At 42.8% G+C, this 16917-nt stretch overlaps 1 protein-coding gene across 1 annotated transcript in view; it reads left to right on the plus strand.

Annotated features, from left to right (window-relative positions):
* The first annotated feature begins 9160 nt into the window (after positions 1–9160).
* The window catches only part of LYPD6 (LY6/PLAUR domain containing 6), a 60836-nt gene continuing 53079 nt past the window's right edge, over positions 9161–16917 (plus strand). The window contains exon 1 of the mRNA XM_056861501.1: positions 9161–9206. The gene's annotated coding sequence lies outside the window, so the exon portion shown is untranslated. The remainder of the gene's footprint in view (positions 9207–16917) is intronic.

The following is a 16917-nucleotide window of genomic DNA, read 5'->3' on the forward strand; positions in this document are numbered from 1 at the left end:
TGTAAAGAGATTCACCTTTAAGAGTGGGCTGCCAAGGGTTTTTTTGTGCCAGTAATTGTTTGGCTTTGCTCTTAGCTGCATCTAGATAAAATGTAAACCCCATGGTCAAACCTACCACAAAAATCACCAATAGCACAATCCTATGTAGAATATAAGCCCATCAGTTTCACTAGGTTTAGAATGGAGTAACTCTGTATAGTATCGCACTGTTAATCTTTTAAATCCTTTCTTTCATGATGAAAATGTTTTTGTGGCTGGTCCAGAAGTGTCCTTTTTCTGCAGAAAATCTACTTCAGAGAGGTTATTTGGCCAGGTACAGGTTCTGGGGTAGTCTATACCTCCAGTACTTTTACACAGAAGAATGGGAAAAATAAATAAATAAAAGTATGGTTTATCTACCTCTCAAGCCATAGCTGGTATGGCAGATGTCATGATAGTCCAGGTATTAAACAGCATGCCATTGAAACAAAAGCCATCATGGATCACAAAAAACAACAACAACACTAAAACGATCAAGTGGTTGGATCTTCCTTACAAGGACAAGATAAAACATTTGGGGCTTTTTAGTTTAGAAAGTGCACATAAGATGCCATCAATGCCTCTTCCTCAATTGAGACAGAAAGAGCAGATAAGTGAAGGCAGTTGTAGTGCTTAGTTGTGATTGCTTCTCATTCACCTACCTGGGTATACAGTATCTGCTACTGCTCACTTATCTATAGGGTTGCCAAGTTCTTCTTCACCACTTGAGTCCTTACCAGGAGTGGAAGGAACTCAGCATCTTACCCCTCTGGGGAAGTATTATGCACTTTATTCTGGAAAAGGTTATTCTTTGAAACCTGATATAATGGATGTTGATATAGGATTGCATGCATTGCATCTTTTGAAGAACTGATGAAGAACTGAGCCCTTGTGCTCCGAAACGATCGTATTCTCCTTGACTGTTCATCTTGCAGCATCTGTTTTGAGAAAAGACTAAGATAATTACTTTAAAGGACTTATTTGATACTTACCAGATGGAATTCAAATGAGCTGTGGAAATTTTGTACATCCACTGTTGTACTGAATGTATGTGTTGTTGGTGGTTTCATTACCACATACTGTAAAGTGTATATGTAGCTATAATATATTGGCATTGTTAGCAGCACTGCTCCTGTACTGGTTTTCTCATCCTCCTGATAATAGTACAGAGGTGTCTTTTTTCTCCTTCAGTACCTGGAGGTTGGCAACCCTACTTATCTACCCATTGTTCTAGATGGTGGAATCTGCTGCTCCTGCTTCAGCAGTCCTCACTGTCTGCTTGGGCAGGTGAAGGCACAACAGCCAGCTGCTCACATCTGCCTGCTCTCTATATTAGGATTTGAGATCATCCAATGGAAGCTGCTAGGCATCAACGTTAAGAAAATGAATTTTGAATTGTGCATGTTGGAACGCACTTTGGGAACAGACAAGCTTCACAATAACACTGTTTGGGAGCAGTCATCGAAAAGATCCGTCTTTGAACTAATTATTCTTTGACCACAGATTGTTCAGCACTCCCCCCCACCCAAGTATGGTGTACACATAATAGCTCACAATGACCTGAAAGATTCCCATTGGCAGAGGGTGTTCAATGGGAATGTGAAAAATCAAATGCCTCGAGTTACGAGCCAAAGGATACACACAAAAAACAAATAGTCGGCGTGAACTGTGCCCTGCCAAATTGCTTTCATGGGCACTCTACATATTTTCCAATTACGAAAGTGAATATTCATGAAGGAGGAGGAAGTAAGGGGCAGATGAGTTAGTTACAAATGAGATGGACAAAGCATGAAAGGTGGAGGTTGAAATAATAAGCGACATTGAGATAACATTTGAATGATGAACCATAGTGCATATGGCTAAGTAGAAAATGAGCCATTGAGAATTTAACAAAAACTGGCATTTCCCCCCATACAGCACAAAGGGGAACTAATTTTGAAGGGTCCGCCTCACTCCCACTCCCACATTTCATTGTTGTAATTATCAGGGCATCCTTTTCCAGCTGCTGTGCGAGTTGTTTTAAACTATTCTTCATTTAGCCACAACAGTCTTGAGATTTTAAAAAAGGCATTTCATTAAAATTTCAAACAGAATGAATGAGGTGTTTGTGTCACAGTTCTGACCTAATAGAAAAGGATTTTTCTTTCGTCCACGGGCATGCACTGAGACCGGGTCCCCGGTTCAGACAAAATCAATCCAACCCTGTATTTGCAAAAATTTGAAAATGTAGAAAAAATAGTGAATGCAACGAAGAAGCTTACATTCGGCACACATAGAAGAGGGGATAATAGTGGCATATAATGTGGACATGTTCTAGCATGACTACCTTTGAAATTCAGTGATGAATTACGTTTTTTTTTACAAGGTTCTTTGTTATTGGTTGATAGAAGATGAAGAGCCTCGTTTTCCTGGAGAAGCTGCATGCTTAGCGTTGCTTCAGATATTGCAAAATTCTGACACAGAATGCGGGTAATTATTCAAATCATCAGCAATTATTTTGAACATAAGCACGTTGTCGTACACTCACGTGCTGGAAAGCCATCACCCCCATACATAAGGAAGTTTATGCATGTGGAATGTATGCAATTTTCTGTACAGAGGTGATTTCCATATAAGAAGTTTGTACTGTTTGAAACTGGTCTAACTATGTAACATACAAACATACTGTAAGAAGTATTGCAGTTAAAATACTTATCAAGCAGCTTTTCAATATTGTCTGGCCAGACTCTACTACTACTGATTTTAGAGGGTAGCCATGTTGGTCGGCAGGAGAGAGAGCTTTGACTCTCAAAAGCTCAGACCCTGAAAATAGGGTTGCCAACCTCCAGGTACTAGCTGGATATCTCCTGCTATTACAACTGATCTCCAGCCAATAGAGATCAGTTCACCTGGAGAAAATGGCCACTTTGGCAATTGGACTCTGTGGCATTGAAGTCCCTCCCCTCCCCCAAACCCCGCCCTCCTCAAGCTCCGCCCCAAATACCTTCCACTGGTGGTGAAGAGGGGCCTGGCAACCCTACCTGAAAACCTTATTGGTCTCAAACATGCTACTGGACTCAAATCTAGCTGTACAACTACTACTGTCATGGGATTCTCTCCATTGCTATCCTCCCAACCTGATACAGGTCTAAAACAAAAGAAACAGAAAGGAACATTAGGGAGAGTGTTTGGTGGGGTGGGGGTGGGGAAGGAGACAATCAGGGTAGGGGTAAAGCTTTAGGACCTCTGAGTCCTAGCAACCCACCCAGCATGAAAAGGCTCAACTCTGTGTTGGGTGTTTGTTGTTCCTTCATCTTCTTGACAACCAGCCATACCATTTGTCTGACCCTGCTGCCTGCCTGCCTCTGGCCAAGCTGGTCTAATTGAACTTGGTCCCCACTGATCCTGACAAATGATCAAGGAACACCTTTCCTATACAGAAATTAGTGATCAGGGCAAAGTGGCATTTAGAGAAAGTTCCCCTAAGGATGCATACAAACATTGGGGTAGGCCAAATATGGGGCTTAGAGGTGAACAATATGCATAGGATCAAGTTGCACAAAACATCACCAATGAATACAATTAGGAATAACATCTAACACGTGAATATGTAGGAAATACACTCAACAGTGTCTTGTCTATGCTGAAAAAGTGATGGGCCATATTAGCTTTGAGGATAGGGGGAGAATCAAAAGCTACATGAAAATATTTTAAAAGGATTCCTGATATGTGCTGATATTCTCAAATGAGACTCCAGCCCACAAGCAGGTTAAGGTTACAGAGCAGCCACAGCCGGGTTTTGCAAGGTGCTGTGGACGTATGTCATTGACTGGCGAGACAACACATATGTTTGCTATACCGAAATGTGTTCTGTTATATTCCCAGAAAATGAGAGATCAAAAAGGCAGTTAAGAAAAAAATATGATTTATCATCTCCAGCACATTATTACTTCAACCTGCTGATTCTTTTCAGGAACTAGAGCTAAAATACACACATTTCTGCTTGCTTGTAAGAGTTTTCTCAGAAATGTAAACTGAGAGGTCTGCTGTATGAATGCAAAGTGATCTGATTTGTGCAAAAAGTTCCTGTCTGTTGAAGTGAGTGGGGGAAGCAGAAGCTTGAAATTCATACACAAAAACCCACATACAACAACCCAGGTTTATGTTTAAGATTTAGCAGCATTAAAGTGGATTGGAGCCAGCACACAGAAAAGGTTCAGTTGGTAGACCTTACTGGACTAACCTTGCCTAAACAGTAGTGGACATTCTTGATCATCTCAGAGGCCAACGTTTTGTAGAAAGGGAGAGCGGTTTGCTTGGTCACGTTTGTTTTTCAAAGGTAACTTACACAGCATAGTTTATCAAATGGAAATTTTATTTATGCAATTACATGGGTGGGAGGGAAGGTAGCATACTTTAGCTCGATCTCAGAAGCTAAACAAGGTTGGTACTTGGATGGGAGACCACCAAGGAAGACTCTGCAGAGGAAGCCAATGGCAAATCACCTCTCCTTCTCACTTTTCTTGAAAGCTTCTTGCTAGGGTCTCCATAAGTTTATTGTGACTTGATAGTACATATGTGTAATCACATGGGCAGCTGTTCCTCTATAGGAGCCACCCATGCTGTCAGGAAAATTTTACCACATATACTGTATTTTTATTTGTCATAAAAGAGAATCAATAGAAGGTGTCTGCTAAAATTCTGCTCAGGACAAGGACGGGTAGTACAGCTTCCCACATGGTTGTGTTTACTACATTGCAAGTATATGTGTCATACACTTGTCTGTATACACCCAAAGCTTTTAAGGCAGTGTATCTGTGACTATGAAGACTACACCGTGAATGGAGAGACAATTCTGAACGACCGTTGATTAAGTTTGTTTTCAAAGAGTCTACATTTGGACACAGGAAAAGAACTTCCATGGTTTTAAAAAAATTGTTTCCGCCTTTAGTACAGGAATATAATTTTGGGACATGGGGCTGCTTGTGAGGTTTTTAAAAAGCAACTTAAATTTTCATAAAGATAACATACCCAACAGTCCATAGTCATTCAGCTACAGAATGCATCTCTGGCTAATGTAGGGTTCCTAACTCTAGTTTGGGAAATTCCTGGAGATCTGAGGGTGGAGCCTGGAGAGGATAGGGTTTGGGGAGGTGAGGGACCTCAGCAGGGTATAATGCCATAAAACCCACTCTCCAAAGCAGCCATTTTCTCCAGGGGGAACTGATCTCTGTAGTCTTTACTGCTGGGAGATCTCTAGGCCCCATCTGGAGGATGGCAACCCTAGATTCATGCCACGTTGACTTCAAATCATATTTATGCTGGTCTTTGACCATAATAAAGTATAATAATAATAATGACTTTAAATTAGAGTAAGTATGCAAGCACTCTAAACAAAATAGACCTTTCCTTTTGATGAACCAAACCTGACAATCATTGTGCCAAATTCTCCTTTCATTTTATGTCCCATTTAATTAACCTTTTGGAAAGTATGAGGGAAAAGTAAACAATGAACAAGATTTTCGCCTGCAGTTTGGCTGCACTGTTCTTCAAGTTGATGGAGAAATCCCTGGGGCCTAGTTGTGGAAATTGGCTGACTTCCTCTTCTGACTAATTCAGCAGCTCATGAGTCCATACTCTTTTCTCTGCGTGGACTGAATTATGTACTGCTAAACATACACAGTTGAACACTCTAGTTTGAGTCCTGTGAATTCAGTCTTTGCTTGCTGAAGGATCCCACATATCAGCCATGGATATGCAAAAAGTCAGGTTTCGGAACTCTACCTGGAAATGTTCCAAGATATTTTATTATCTGAGGTAAAAATCAAATATGACATAAACATATAATAATCATAATAGAAATCATTGCCATTTTGATGCCTTTTAATGGCACTTCACTCTTGTGCCTCGCCGCCATCAGATAAAGAGAGGTGTTCTGGCTATGTCTAACCCTGGCTACAGCCCAGAAACTAGAAGCCCTTCGGCCTCAGTGTCCCCTGATTCAGGGTCAAAGAACATATAGTGCAAGGTCTATGATCAGATCTAATTTTATTGTTATGGGTTCAGTGGACTCTGAACTTGATGAGAGCAGTGGTGCTGGGGTGGAGTGGGTTAATATTCACCTCCCTGGTTATTTCTGCAGTGGTTATTTCTGCAGTGAGAGCCAGCATGGTGTAGTGGTTAAGAGCGATGGTTGGAGTGGTGGAGTCTGATCTGGAGAAGCAGGTTTGATTCTCCACTCCTCCACATGAGCGGCGGAGGCTAATCTGGAGAACCGGGTTGGTTTCCCCACTCCTACACATGAAGCTAGCTGGGTGACCTTGAGCAAGTTACAGCTCTGTTAGAGCTCTCTCAGTCCCACCTACCTCACAGGGTGTCTATTGTAGGAAAGGGAAGGTGATTGTAAGCCGGTTTGAGGCTCCCTTAAGTGGTAGAGAAAGTCTGCATATAAAAACCAATTCTTCTCCTTCTCCTTCTTCTATTCATAGTGTAAAAATAGCAGTTACTTGTAGTTTCCCTGGGCAATTTTGGCTAAGGGAACAGTATGTATGTGGAGAAAAGGCTGATCAACCACTGCCCTAACACTAGTGATCTAATTATATCCCCCCCATGGCTGGTTTTAAGGGAAAGTGTACATGTTGTGAGAGGCAATCACAAATCTTCTACATGAAGCACAGTGTAGAGCTTTGGGTATATAGGCTGTTGAGTGGAGCAATGCAACTACCTAGTTTGCGTATTAGGTAGAGTGGATGTAGCCAGTAACCGAACACCTGGGCTACAGTAGTTTGGAGATGGACATACTTGATACAGTCTCAGTGATGTCCTCAGCAACACATTACTCTTTAAGCTAGTAAAACTTTAAAAAGTCCAAAATTTTCTCTTGGTAACAAGGAATCTTGAATAGTAAAGGTTACATGCTAAGATGTGACAGAGTTTAACTAATCAGAATATTCTTTTTGATTAATTCAGGCAGTATCTGTGGTTAATGCCACTGCAGGGTCACAGCCAGGGTGAGGCTTCTTGATGCCACCTAGAACACAGGTTTGCCTCACCTAGAAATGTGGTAGAGCCACCTAAGTGAAGTTACGGCTATGGTTCTGCATTTACTGGTGCATCATAAAACTGTAAACGTGTAATAACCTGCAACTGGAGAAGACAAAGCCCATGAGGACATTGTGAGTAAGAGCCAGAATGTGATTTACGATTGATGAGGGAAAGGATAAACAGGAGTTTCGTGGCACCTTAAAGACTAATATAAATTCATTCCAGCATCTGCTTTCATGGAGTAAAGCCCACTTCATATGCAAAGAGGAACTCGGAAGACTAGGCAAAGGATGAAACTGTGTATTACAGAGAAAAGGAAGTAAAGAGATGCAGGAAAGAAATAGTGGTAGTGTGGGGTTTGGGGGCATTATCAGCTTCCTGAAAAAGGTGTCTGTGGGATCTGATTGTTTGTTTGGAAGTTTGGAACTTCTTCCAGCAGATTTGAAGCTTAAAGAAGGATTCTGATTGCACGGAGAAGAGGATCAGCCCAGGATTTTTCATGATCAAGGTACATCTTATCATCATGGTGGTTGTGGTGTTAGAAAATACATACAGTGTGTGTGTGTGTGTGTGGGGAGGGGAATTAAATAAAAGAATTCTTTGGTAGCTGGAAAAGTTTGTGGGGTGGGAGGAGGAGACACAGGAAAATGTAAGAAGGACAGAGGATTTTTATTCCAGAGGGGTAGCTGTTAGTCTACCACCGCAACATTAAACTGGAGTCTTGCGATGTCTTAAAAATTAGCAGCAGTTTATTCCAGCATCAGCTTTCATGTTCTAGAGAGAGCTTCTTCAGATGCTACCAGTACTCACTATGCAGTCCTTTCGTGTTGGAGGCCTGAAAACCAAACAGGGTCAAGGAGCTGGGGAGGTCCCATGGCTCAGTGGCAGAGCATCTGCTTGGCATGCAGAAGGTTCAATCCCCAGTTAAGAAGATCAGGTAAAAGGTCACGTGCAAACTGGTCCATGAAATGCAAGAAGTACAGGGCCAAATACATCGATGAACACATGAAGCTGCCTTACACTGAATGGTCCATCCTTGGTCCATCCAAGTCAGTATTGTCTACTCTGACCGGCAGTGGCTCTCCAGGGTCTCAGTCTTTCACATCACCTAGTCCCTTTAACTGGAGATGCCCAGGATTGAACCTGGGACCTTCTGCATGCCAAGCGGATGCTCTACCACTGAGCCACAGCCCCTCCCCTGTAAAATTCAGATCCAGTCAGGGAAAAAAAATCAGAGGCCAGTTGTGCTACACTGGTTAACGCCTGTAGCAGGCGGGGAGCCACAGATTTTGTTAAGACAATCAGTTACATCAAAATCTTATGAGAGTTCGAATATGTTCATAGCTGTAGTAGAAAAGGGCAAGAGTCCAGTAGCACCTTAAAGACTAACAAAAATATTTTCTGGCAGGGTATGCAAAGATCACTGGGTTGACCTTTGGGCAGTCAATCATTCTCAGTCTAACCTACCTCTTAAGATAATTCACAGTGTATCTGAAGAAGTGAGCTGTGGCTCACGAAAGCTCATACCCTGCCAGGAGAGCCACTGCCGGTCAGAGTAGACAATACTGACGGATGGACCATGCAGTGTAAGGCAGCTTCATGTGTTCATCGACGTATTTGGCCCTGTACTTCTTGCATTTCATGGACCAGTTTGCCCGTGACCTTTCACCTGATCTTCTTAACTGGGGATGCTGGGGATTGAACCTTTAAGGTGCTCCTGGACTCTTGCCCTTTTCTACTACTGCAGACTAACACGGCGACCCGCTGGGAATTAGGTTCATAGCTGGGAAGAGTCCCTGGGATGTTGTGCACGGGAAGGCACGCGTAACCGGGTTGGAAACGCCACCCCTTGCCTCCAGGCGCGCCCCAGAGCTGGATGGGAGCCTGGCGCGCCTCCGCCGGCGAACGATTCCCTGCAAGCCGGGCGACCAGCCCTGCCGCCCTGACCAGCCAAGCCATGCTGGGCGGGCAGCCAATGGCGAGGCCGGCCTAGAATTTAGCCTGGCCGCCGGCGTCCCGATTGGCTGGCGGGAGTGTGTGGGGAGGCCCGAACGCGCCGTGGCAGGACTGCAGTGCACGCCGCCCGGCTGGCTGGCTGGCTGGCTGCATTGTGCGCGGCTGGGATGGGGCAGCTGGCCGGAGGCGGGGGGCCGGCCGTGGGACTGGTGAGTGAGGGGGTTCCGTCTGGGTCTGTGGGGGGACTCAGACAGGGGAAGTGGTGGTGGGGAGTCAAGTGCAGCAAGGGGCGAGGCGCGGCGGAGCCTCGGACGAGGCTTTTGTTGCAGGCTGCCTTCCAGGCGCGCAGCAACAGATGAAATGTTGGGCTAGTGGATCGGCGCGTCCAAGCGCTCGCTCGCCTCGGCCTGGGGCTCGCTGCAATAGTGTCGTTGTCGGTCCAGGGCCAGAAACTGGTGGCAGCTAACGGACAAGCAATAATGCTCCTCTGGGGAAGTTCGCAGACGGTCTGGGGGATGCCAATGGGGGGGAACCGGGCCGTTCCACGGGAGACAGATCCCCCCCCCCAACCCTACACACATAGTGTCTGTATAAAGTGGCTTAAAAAACGATCCCTGAATCTGGGGACTGCCACATGTTGCTCGGCCTGGCGGACAATTTAGTCAATTCCGAAACCTTCCTGGGAAACACGGTGGTGGGGGTCTTTTTATATTATATGGGAATGTTTTGTTTTAGTAAAGGGAGGAAACCCTTAATTTTAGAGCATCCGTGGAAATACTTGTATCAAAGTCAATTTAGTCTCGCAAACTTTAGAAGGACCGTATATTTTTCATTGGTCTATACTTAACAGTGATAGCGATCACTGAGGGTAAGCAACAATATCAACTTTTCCCCTGTTATTGTCTTTCCAGTTTGGATTTTGGGCCAGGTTTTCATAAATTTGCTCACAATGTTAGGTTCATTAACCTGCTTTGAATGTTTGACTGCGTATATATCTCTTTTTCTTCTGAATTTCACATGTTGCTTCCCACCGTTTGATGTAAATCTGCTCTGAAGCTGGGCTGTTCTCCCTTAAAGAATGTTCAGAACTGATAGATACTTGTAAGGGTACAAGTGATGGAAGGCTGATTGCTCTGTGAAACACGTCCAGTGAGAATCATAAATAAATTGAGTAGTAGTCGATGCTACAAGTGGAGTCTGCTTCACAAATTATTTTTTTCTGTCGCAGTACAGATGGTATTGTACAGTCCGCCTTCTCTCAAAAGGTATCTGTGGTGCATGTCCATTGACTAGGACTCTAGTATCTATAACACTTCAAAGAGTACTGTGCATTTCCTGCATCCGTTTAACTCATACTTTGTGGCCTAAAAATGATGGTGTGTATCATCAGTGCTAAGCTTGTTTATGATGAAGGACTTGGCAAGGGAGTGTGCCTATGTGGTTTTATTTGTCATGATTATTTATAGAAAGATAAATATATGTGAAGTATTAATGGCTTTTAAAGAATGATAGCCATTTCTGCTCTCCCATCAGCTCACAGTGGAGGTATGATCCTGCCACAGATTTGAGGCTTTAAGTCTCATCTATTTCAGTGAGGGAATTAAGTATGTACTTTAGTCTCCTTCTCTGAAATCAGTGGAGTTTAAAACTCCTTAACTTCAGCTGGGTTGGACCCATAATAGTCAGCTTTACATATTTTGTATATGCTTCTCACTATTTTTTTTGGGGGGGGGGGTTCATAGTCTCATTTCCAGTGAGTGGGTTTAGTTATTTTTAGAAAGCCAAGAGCGCAGTCCATGTGATGCCTTTATGAAGGCCAACCCAATAACACATAACAGTGCTAGCTTTTGAGTTCCTCAGAAGTCCTTACCAGACCAGATGTTACAAAATAAAAAGGGGGGGACAGATATTAAGCAGATATTTCAGGCCCTGATGTTAACAAGACCTCAGCGTGCCAACGTATGGTGGATTTGCTGACAGGCAGAGGAGAACTACCTTGAAATGCTGAATTTATGTTCGTGTGGATGAGGACGTATTAATCACAGCAGTGTGCAAGCAGATTCTCTTGCAGAATCAGGAATGAGGATGATGTTGACTTTCTGGCAGCGTTTAGCATTTATGTTGTTGAAGAATATGGCAATGACCTGCAGGGATAAACGGGATGATCTACCAAGTGGGAAGTCCTGGGTTTAAATCCAGCCTCTGCCATTAACCTGTTTTTGTGGCCTGGCCACCCTTCCTCCCCCACAAGCCTGTGTACACTCGTAATCGAGTATTGAACTACTGTTGTACTTTAGCAATCGTTTACAACTGGATTTTCCTGTGTGGACTTATGGCTGTAGTGCAAAAATTAGCATCATGTCTAATGATGTTTGGATGCTGCCTCAGCTCCCAAACTGCAGTATTTGGATAGTAACACTGATCTGCCTTAACCTTGTTGTTGCAAGGATTATGACAAAGTAATGAATGTGCAGTGCCTTGAAAGCTCTATGCAAATACATTGTTATAAGTGTTATTTCTGATAGAACTGGACAGTCCTTGAGAATATGCTTCAGTGGCAACAGTATGATTAAAACACACACACTTTATAGTTTGCAGTTCCAGGGCTTTACATAGCAGCCCATTCATCAATTAGATTTGATATGTTTATGAATCAAGTAGCTATTTACAAGATGTACAATGTATCTATAAATCTGGATATATTCTACGTTCTATTTTCTGCAGCACACAATTTGAAATCATTTAGAATTACTTTGATAACTTCAAAAAGGCGGAGCTGTATTGTGTGTGTGTGTGTGTATATAGTCTACAGTTCACAGTACTTAATGATGTGAATCAGTGGTTCTTGAACTATGAGTCAAGTCATGACTCCGTTGCCAGTGGGTCACAAGGCGAGGAGGGAAGGGGCATACTGAGAGAGGAAGGCTTGGATAATGTTTGAAGTAAAAAAAAAGAAAAAGCCCTGGCCGTAGTTGAGGACAGCTGGACACTCTTTGGGCCAGGGACCATCAGCAGATTGTTACTTGAAGAACATAACGTTCTCTGGGGGGCATCCCAGCAAGGTGGTCTCGCAGATACGAAGGCTTTAAAGGTCGAAAACAGCACCTTGAACCTGATCCGGTGTTCCAACTGGAGCCGGTGCAGTTGGCGGAGCACTGGCTGAATATGCACCCGCAGCGGGGCCCCTATAAGAAGCCTCACTGCGGTGTTCTGTACCAGCTGGAGTTTTCGGGTCAGTTTTGAGGGCAGCCCTATGTAGAGCGAGTTGCAGTAGTCTAGCCTGGAAGTGACCACTCACATGAATCACTGTGGCGAAGTCGGGGCAGGAGAGATAAGGCACCAACTTCCGGGCCTGGTGAAGAATGAAAAAAACCATCTGGGCCACAGCTGTATTTCAATATTTTGGAATTTTTGTATATACATAATCAGAAATATTGTGGATGGTACCCAAATTTATTTATGTTTTATATAAGCTTTATACACATCACCTGAATGTAATTTTAAACAATATGTTTAATAATTTTGTGTACACTGAACCATCAGCAATCAAAGGTGTAACAATCTCACTAGAATACCTGTATCAGCTGTTAAACAAGAGCAACAACAAACAATCTAACAACTTCAGGCTTTCAGTTCCCACTATGATACAGTGTTCTCTGTATTTTATTTTTTTTAGGTGTGAGGAAATATTGAAAGCAGGAAGCACGAATCTGCCTGCATTCCGGCTCGAAGGGTCCAGTTTTTGGATCAGTCTGGATATGGGATGTCCGAATAAGGGACACTCTACCTGTATTTTAAAGCCTCTTAGAGGAGGGACAGTAAGCAAGATGGGGAAATAATATGTGCTGGGTTCTTTGAGCAATCCAGTGATGGGCGAGGGAGGAGAGACAGTCTTGCCTAATACCCTAATTTTATTGCAGCCTTCAGGCCTGCATGGTATTTTGTCTGCCATGTCCACCAGTGAATTTTTGGGGACTGTGGTGTTAGGGGCTTCTTCAGGGAAGGAACCTTCCACCAGCAGAATGCATGTGGTACCCAGCTGTTCGTCCCATTTGCCATACACACCCATTTCTCTTTGGGTGACTTCTGTAAATACTATTCATTTTTCTTACTGGACTTATATGGGACTTCCAAGCCATGCCCCATTCAGGCACTGACAAAACTGTTTATCTTTTTATACGGAGCAGCATCTCGATAAAATGAACCTCTTCTTGTCTTTTACCAGATATTAAGCATTTTTAGATTAAGATTCATGAATCATTAATAGTTCTGTGCAGAAATCGATTGGGAAACGTCTACATTTTCCCTCTTTAGTGGCATTTACTTTACTGAATTAACTCATTGGCAATGCTTTTTAAACTAAGGGACTGTAATGGGCTTATATATAATAGTGAATAAAATCCCGCTAGGTTTTGAGTGTAATTTAGATGTGTGTTTAACAATAGTCAAGTTTTAGTATAGCTTTAAGATGTAATAATTTCCCATGTGGATTTCGGATAGGCTGTTTTCGTTATCCTGATCTTTCGGAAGTGTCGACACCGTTTTGGGATGTTTTTTCTGGGTATATTTTTTGGGTGCTGAAAATTTGGAACCGTTATTTTTTGTCATCTTCCCCCCCGGCAGCAGGAGTGTAGAGGGAAAGAGAGGTCAGCCTCTATTGGATGCTTGTCCCTTCAGCCAGCATTGGAGGCTGCAGAATCTGCCCTCCCAGACAGAAAATGGCAGATGAGCTGGTAGGCTCCAGGACTTCTGGGAGGTTTTGCTGTTGCAGTGGCCGTTTTCTCCCCCACCACTGGGTTTAAAAAAGAAATTAAATTCAACAATTGAATAATGTTATATTGATATAATAGTTTAGCAAAAGATTATTAAGGCAGAGTGAATATAATAGGACAATAATATAAAGTTCTTGTGTAGATCTGTGGTATGGCCCCATGAGTACTACGTACAGTTCTGGTTACCCCATCTCCTAAAGGATAGTGCAGAGCTGTTAGGAGTGCAGAAAATGGCAGCCAAAATGATTGCATTTCATCTGCCCTATGAGGAAGGACTAAAGAGTTTGAGGCTTTTCACTCCCCTCCCCCCCCCCCAAAAAAAAAGAGGACCAAGGGAAGCAGCAGGACGGAAGTGTACACATTATGCATGGTGTTGAGAAAGTGAATAGAGAACTTTTTCTTCTCAAAAATACTGGAATTTGGAGGCATTCAGTGAAGTTGAGGGCTGCCTCAAGGAAGTATGTCTTCATACGCAGCATAATTAACTTGGGTAATTCACTGCCATGGAATCTAGTGATGGGCCACTACGTTAAATAATTAGAGAAATTCATGAATCCAGACATGACTATTGACTTTGATGGTTAAATGGGACCTCCATGCTTAGGGCAGTATATCGCTGAGTGACTTGCTAAGCAGGGTCAGCCCAGGTTAGTATTTGGATGGGAGACCACCAAGGAATACCAGGGTTGCTGTGCAGAGGAAGGCACTGGCAAACCACCTCTGTTAGTCTCTTGCCATGAAAACCCCAAAAGGGGTCGCCATAAGTCGGCTGCGACTTGAAGGCATGTTACACACACACAACTTGCTGGGATAGAATAGCAACCTCTGAGGGTAACAGTATAAAGGTACAGATAGACCTTTTGGTCTGATCCTTCAGCATTCTTCTTGTGGTGTTACAACTGTAGCTTTTTGTGCCCCAGTATTTAAGAGCAACTTGCCCATGGGCTGTGGTTGGAGTGTGGGTCCAGACAATCCTAGATGTGTGGCTGGCTGGAATTCTCTTGTGATCCTGGCCAATTTGGCAAGACTTCTTTCTTGATGTAATGGTGGTGAAATGGTGGTGTTAACATTAAGAACTATAATTCCAAAACACTAAAAAAAAAAAAAACTGGATATAATTTAAATGGTAACTAAAAGAATTAATACAAAAATAATTTGGAATGGTTTTCTTGCTCAGGCATGTATACCTCTTTGCATAAAAAACAAAAGCTTCATTGATGTTTAGCATTATTGAGGCTCCTGGTATTTTCTGAGCGAACGGAACAGTATGCGTCAAGGAACGATAAGCAATTACAAGCTTGGTCAAGGATCAGGATAAATAGCACCAGAGCAGACTTGTCAATAGATTGGATAGATTGAAAAGCAGTGGAAATCATGAACCTGGAATTTTGGTGAGTATGCTGCAGAATGATCCAGGAGTCTGATGTGGCTTGCTGCCATGGAAGTTGAGCTTAATGTTTCAGATTTGCTTTTATATTGAAGTCTTAATATGCTGCTAACCTCATCCCTGTTACATCAGATATAATTACGTAGCCTAACCAAAGCTTCAATTAATGGAAATTGCCCCAAAGCTTTGCAAATTAATCAACATAGTGTTTAAGTGCTTTGTACTTTGTGTGGTGTTTTCTTGTTGCAAGAACGATGTCGGTGTTTAATGATCCCTGTTTTTTTTGGTGATGGTTAGGAAAACTTCTTGTACTTGCAAAAGTATACTTGCACTTTAAGGTTGTATCTGTGGGGACCTTTAAGTATGGCACTGTGTAAGACCTTTATCATTGGATCAGGAGTACATAGATGTGAACCACAATTGTTATGTGCAGAAAGCATTCTTAGTACTGTTGTTGAAACCCTTGGCAGGTGTGTGGAATAAAGCTTTGATGGTATTTAACTGTATGTCATTCCCTTTCATGTGATAAGGTACTTTGGATCAGTTGAATAATCATGTTGCTGATGTTTCAGTAGCTACCAGAATATTGGCCATTAATACTAACTATTATTCTACCCTGCCAAACGCTAAAACAGCCGGCATGCTTAGCCAGAACATTTTGGTTAGGCGAAATACTTAAAATTACTTCTAGGATTCTTGGGTATTGCAATGTGCAATCCAGTTTTAAGCCTACACATGCCCATTCAAGGCTGCTTTAGGACAACGATAGCTATTCCTTAGGCGCTATGGGAAACCTAAGCAATTAGGTAGGAGGTGGGTGGCCTGGCCTGTATTGCTTGGAGGGGTAAAAATAAGGAGCAAGTGTAGCCATCTGTCAGCAACCGCTTGTGCAACCGATCTAGTTTTCTCCTCAAGAAGCTGTTTACAAACGCCAGTGAGCAGGTCCAGACCACCCCTGCATTGGGCTCTGTGCTAGGCTGTAAAATCTGATGCTTAATAGCGCAGGAAGCTTTCATCTTCAAAGTCTGCTTCATTCCGGCGTTATCTGTAAAGTGAGTAAAGGAGATCAGTGACAAACACTCCCACCTAAAAAAATATTCAGGTAAAGGTATTTGGTTTTTTGTCACAGTTTGAAAAATTGGTTACTATCGCTTAATGTGGCTGCAGGGTCGATTATTAGAAACCTTCTGACTGATTGGACGGCATTCCTGTTTTAGCAGGCCTTTTGACAGTGGCTTTTTTTTTAATTACGCAAACTGTGAATAGCAGCAGACACTTATCTTTGGAGATCCGCGTGTGTATGAGGGCTGAAGGAGCACATTTCTGAGATGTAGTTGTGTTGTACCAGGCATCACTTAAAAGCAAATATTTAACAGTATAATTTTAAATATGCATATATTTGCATATGAATTGGCTAAAACTCATTAAGATTCCTTTAATTGGATGACAACCCAGTTTCTTAAAATCTAGCTTTCTTGTGACTACGAATATTTCCCAGCCTAATACTTCTTCTGTTATTCCTGTCTCTCTCCTTCAGGTCATGGCTGTAAGAAACAACTCTCTTAGTTTTTTGGGTGGGGCTTCCAAGATCTCCATGTAGCCTTGCGTGCACCTCTGTGGCTTTCCCGAAACACTCCTATGATCTAAAAGCGAGCATTATCAAGTACATAACATTAATTGCTAGCTACACAGTTAATTAGCTGAATACGTAAATGACTGTATTGCTTAAACACTAAAACAGTACAGAAGCTTTCATCCTAG

Source organism: Euleptes europaea, chromosome 15 (genome assembly GCF_029931775.1).
Source record: "Euleptes europaea isolate rEulEur1 chromosome 15, rEulEur1.hap1, whole genome shotgun sequence".
NCBI lineage: Eukaryota > Metazoa > Chordata > Lepidosauria > Squamata > Sphaerodactylidae > Euleptes > Euleptes europaea.